We start from the raw sequence: 5,943 nt of genomic DNA, 5'->3' as shown, positions 1-5,943 counted from the left end.
TGAATGTATCAATTTATTTAAGATACATATAACAAATGACTTTTTTATAGCAAATGTTAAAACTCGTACATGCGACATTTCTTTCTGAAAATGTTAGCATAGTACAGCCAGTTTTTTTTTACATTTGCAAATTTATAGCGCGTACTAGTGACATAACTGTCTCGATATATCAAACTATGTACAGCCCGCTATTTTTATACTATAAGATTAAAGTCATCGTTTGTTTTGAAAGTGTAATATAAATTATAACAAACTTTCAAATATCAATATGACTTTTTATAGGCAGTTCTCAAAATCAAATTCATTTGTATATATGAGTAGAGTTTCCAATAAATAATATACATAACATTATATACATGTATATATAGGTTATGATAAAAAAATAGTTATCATTAACTAAAGAACCAACTTTTTTGTATAAATTTCTTATAGTCAAATAATATTTTCAATCAATTAATGTGAATCACTTTTTTTATCTATGATATCAAATCTCGTATATAATAATGTATGTATTCAACATTTTTTATGTTGAATAGAAGTCTAAAGTAGTCTAAACTGAAGTGAAGTATATCCCAAAAATCTAATACATACAGTTGTATGGGCGCAACTAGTAACTATTAGATGTTGACCTCACCAAAAATGTAGGATATATGTGTTCTTTTATAAAAATATTCTATAGGGTGACAAATTAATAATTACACACACTAAAATTTTATACTAGATGTGCCTATAGAAAAGTTTCAGGGAATTGATAAAACAAATTAGATTTAAATTTAACAGCGATATAAAACATTATTGTAATACGTTTCAATACAAATTGCATCACCGTTTAAAATTTAACGTACATTCCATGAAACATTGAATACTAGCTAATATAATTAATTAATTCGTATGAACCAGAAAAAAAAAATTAAAAAGTATAAAATATTTCAAATTTAATATAAAATGTCTATGTGTATTAAAAGTCATTTCTTTTTATGGTAATTGTAATTTTGAATAAACAAGAATACTAGCAAGCAGTTAATTAAATATTAGTGTTCTCATTTGAAAAAATATTGACATACATACAAGGCATTCGAAATCAACTTAAAAATTATTACATAGTTAATAATTCTAGAGTTTAAATATAAAATTATTAAAAAACATCTTAGATAATTCTATCAGCCAAATAGAATTATTAAATCTAGCCTTCATTTGATATAATATTTCTTACAACTTTTCTGAGTTACATTCAATTAAGTTAAGAATATATTAAATGGTTTATTATAATAATAAAACAAAATGATAAATTTATTATAATTAAAAGTATACAGAAAAAATATTCAGCTATAGATTATTAAAGAAATATATGTATCTAATAAAAGCTAAAAGTTGACACTCAATATTTTTTTCAAGAGAAATAGAATGGCCAACGTTAAATCTGAGTTATAATTTATCGATTTTATAAAACATTTTTGAAATAAAAATAGTAAGCCAATACATTAAGTACCAATTATCTTATAAAAAAATTCATATTATAATATTGGGTACGTATCAGATTTTGGATAGTGTCACAAAAATTAATCACAAAAACTAAGAATTTAGCAGTGTCCAAACTTTTTATTCAAATAATACTAAAATAAAAAAATTTAATTGTATCTCATTGAATATATACATAATTTTTCAATTGTTTTAAATTAAAAAATAATAATATTTTATAATAAAATTTAATCATTACTATTTAAAAATAGTTTTCTATATTATTCTTGACCCTCTTTATAAATTATTATTATTAGTAATCATAACTATTGGTACTAATATGCAAATAAAGTATATAATATAATTAGGGAATATAACAAATAAAATAAAATTTCATTTTGATAAATTGTTGTTAAAATATACATGACAAATAAACAGCAATTATTTATTAATTTAACCAATGTAATTTTAAATTAATAAAATGTCACATTTTTTTAATGTAATTTTTTTTTTGGATAACGTTCAATTATTAAAAAGTAAAAATTACCATGATAGAAATCTCTATTTTTGGTAATTTATTAAAATTTCAGATATTTTAAAATATTTTAATAAATGTACTTACGACAGAGATAAGTTTGAAAGTTAAACAACAAACAATATTTATCGTACTGCATTTTAGAAATATTGAAAATTGTATTGAATTTGATTAAAATAAATTGTACCAACATATATGACTTAACATAAATTCCATCAAACATTATAATTAATTAATCTGTATAAACGAGAAAAAAGATAATTAATTTTACTAAAAAGTATAAAATCACTCAAATTTACTAAGAAAATGTCTGTTTTTGAAAAGTCATTTGTTTCTATGACAACTGTAACTTTGAATAATCAAGAATACTTTACTATTGTTAAATTAACAATTATCCTGTAATTATATTATAAAAACATTTTTTTTATGAGAAATAGAATAGAGAAATGAGAAAAATTAACATATACACATTTAATTATGTTAAAAAAACTTTAAGTTTTCTAAAAATATTTAATATTATAATAAAACAAACACATTTTATTAATATTGGTTTTTACTTTAATATTTTTTCACATATCTGCAAGAAAAATATTTATTCTATGAACATACAATGAGTAAAAATCGCTTTTGAAAATTTAATTCTAATTTTTGATTGACTCCATTAAATTTCCAGACATGATGTTAGCATAAATATAGGATTGTGAAGTTATTTGAGTTTTAGTATTTAATTTACAAGTTTTAAAATAATATAAAACATTTGTTCTTCTTTATAATATCTAAAAATAAAGCAAAAGTTTTGTTGTAATATTAGTATTTATTAATTGTATATTTTTTTTATTAATGCTCATTTTTAAATTTATTACCTTGCTTCATCAAACATTATACTAAGTCTGTGTATTACTGTCTTCTATAATTGAATCTCTTATTCTATTTGCACATATTTCAATTATTTAATTTTGAATATGATGACTAATGTGATTTGTTTCTTTGTTGAATATTTCAGAAAACTTAGGTATATGCTTGGAAAATAAAACACAAGTTTCGTTGAAATTTCCCAAGAAAAGTTATTTATTAAAAAATTAATAATTATATCTTCTCAGTTTTAATTACTTATTATTAGGTGATTAGATTACTTAAATTAGTTCCCTACATTGATTTAATGATGAATTATTTTTATTGTGACGGGCCATTCTTTGGATACTCAATAAATTGTTATGTTAATTAGACTTTTCATATATTCCCTATAAGCATCAACTTCTAGTTTAGATTGAATTATTAACTGGATATGAACAGTGTCAGTTTTTTAACAATTATTTATGAGTTTTTGTACTAGAACAAGCTTTGTTAGTTTTCCATTTTTGAGACCTCTAGATCCACATAACTAATAAATATAAAAAACAATTAATTAAAGTTAATTTTTGAACAATAATTATGCCAGACACAAAAATATTCAACCTACTAAAATGAAGGATTGGAGCCATGGTTTTGTTAATGGAATTAGCTAAATATAATTCATTAGCTATTAATAATAGACTAAAAACAATTAAAATATGTATTTAATATACAATATAAATACTATACTGTTAGTTTTATACATGATTTACCTCTAATATGAATCTTTTTGGACCAGACTCTAAATCACCTAAATCAAATTTCCAGTTGCATATAGATGATGTAATATAGTTTTTAATCATTTTTTACTTGATTAGAGTCACCGCTGTTTCAGGATTTTTTGGTTAAAGATAACAAATAATTTTGAATTTGTTATTTTATTAATAAATTAATTTAAATGAAAAAAAAATTAACAGTTCAGCTACAATACAGATTTATTTCTCCATGTAGAAAAAGTGCAAATTAACAATGGTAACGAGAAGATAGTATTTCATAGCTAAATATAGAATTTGTTGAAATAATGAACATATTATTAAAGTCAATACATTGCACAGGCTAAAGAATGCTAACATTAGCATTATCTATGTTACATTTACCACAGATTATATAAATGAATATACTGTGAATATTTTATAGCATATAAATTCTGATATTTTGAAATGGTAAATCCGTTTAACAATGATTTAACAATAGAGTTATAGACTCGGTGTACATAAACTTGCCAGAAATTGTTAACTCATTACAATGAATTGCTGATAGAGAACTTCTCAATATAAAATTAAAAATTATTTCAGAAGCACAATTATTTACAAAATTCTAAAATTGATTTAATAACTGCACATGATATGGTTTCAACATGTTTTTCAGATATTCCATCTTTCAGAAATGAGGAACATTTTTTAAAAATAAAATGTAGAGCAAATGAATCGTGTGAACAGTTTGGAGACAAAAATGACTTTGAGCAAGAACGTATCAAATTTGGATATATTGAGTATTGAGATCATTATAGAACAAAAAATTAACTTTAATAATGTAATAAATACATTTACTTTACTACTGGAAAAGCGCAGAAAAATTATGTAGAGTTCTATGCTTTTATAATATTTATTTTCTTCTACTTTTATTTTTGTATATTATGATAAAAATAAAACTTAATTCTAGAGTGAATTATTTTTGTATTGGATTAGAATTAATATAATTATTTGTCATTACATTCTACTATTATGCACATTAATAAATTATTTAACAATATAGAGACAAAGCTCTAAGTAATGTTAGTGCTATCAATGATTTTCTTATCTTAAACAATTCGATACCATAAAATAAATGATTAATAAACAATCCGACAAACTTGAAATTGGATTTCCTATTCGTTCTTTTAAAATCAGAAACGCTAATGAATTAGCTTCAATAAGAAATACAATAGATGATGCCCATATAAATATAATTGATAAAGAATATAGGAACTTATTGTTAGAAACAATATAATCACATTCTCATTCTTAGACTATACAATTACTAATGATTGGCATGTCGTTGTTAGTGATATTAATGATTGTCAACATAGTTTAATTCAATATTGTCATAATACACTCGACACTATCACAATATGATATAACAGAGGACTGCTCTGTTTGTGTCCACAATAATGGTCGTTCATTTAAAAATTATTAACACTTTTATTTATAAATTATAAAAAAAATACTATAAAAGGGCCGAGTGCTGAAGGCTTAAAAAGAGAGTCTGTCTCTAAATATTCATTGAGCTGGTCGAATCATGCTTTCGACATCGATACGCCAAGTTCGTAATCATCATTGTGAAATTCTTAATTGTTAATTTATGAACTAAACATTTGAGTTCGTGTTATTTTATTATAACCTGATATTGTCAAAAGTTATTATAGAGCCAAGAAAAATCTTCAGGTAAGACTTTAAATCATTAAGAGTCAATACTTATATTATCTTATAATTCAATTATTTAGAATTAATAATCTGAGTATAGAACGATAAAGCAATAGATCAAATAATTATATTAATCTTTAAACTTCAATTAATTATTATTAACTAGTTCGGACCTTATACATAATCACATTACATAGTAGTAACAATTGGAGCACTTAAAAGAACATTCATAGATTCAAAAATAATTAAATTAGAGGGCAAAGCAATTGGAATAAAAAATGGGGTGACAAATTGTATTTCAAAAAATGAATTTCACAACTTAAATAATCAAATAAAATTTAATCTAAAAAAGAAACTAAAGATCAAATTGATATGGCTATCAAACATTTAAAAAATTCTTTCATTACTAATCAAAATACCCTTAATAGAGTATATATAGGCAGACAAATATTTAAACACTATGAAGAACCCACAATAATATTCTTCTCGGGAAATATAGATGAAGCCATTTTAATTAACCTAGGTTTTAAGGGAATAAACACTTTGAATATAATAGTTAAAAAGTATGACAAACACATCGAAAAATTTCTCATATCAAACTCAAACAATGATAGTCATAAAATAATGGAAGAATGTAATGATGAAATATTAGATAAT

General features: G+C 22.5%; 1 long non-coding RNA gene across 2 annotated transcripts; it reads right to left on the bottom strand.

Moving 5' to 3' along the window:
• Positions 1–2,548: 2,548 nt before the first annotated feature.
• On the bottom strand, positions 2,549–5,045 carry LOC126908710 (uncharacterized). Of its 2 annotated transcripts, XR_007704818.1 has the most exons (5): positions 3,598–5,045; positions 3,453–3,526; positions 3,144–3,374; positions 2,857–3,012; positions 2,549–2,769 (listed from the first exon to the last, which is right to left on the bottom strand). It is a non-coding gene; the product is annotated as an uncharacterized LOC126908710 (long non-coding RNA). The 2 variants fall into 2 exon arrangements; XR_007704817.1 differs by having other exon boundaries at positions 2,857–3,374.
• Between the last annotated feature and the right edge of the window lie 898 nt (positions 5,046–5,943).

This window comes from Daktulosphaira vitifoliae, unplaced genomic scaffold (assembly GCF_025091365.1).
Source record: "Daktulosphaira vitifoliae isolate Bord-2020 unplaced genomic scaffold, ASM2509136v1 Scaffold_5, whole genome shotgun sequence".
Taxonomy (NCBI): Eukaryota; Metazoa; Arthropoda; class Insecta; order Hemiptera; family Phylloxeridae; genus Daktulosphaira; species Daktulosphaira vitifoliae.
The sequence above is the reverse complement of the archived record's forward strand: the minus strand, read 5'-3'. Positions and strand labels throughout refer to the sequence as shown.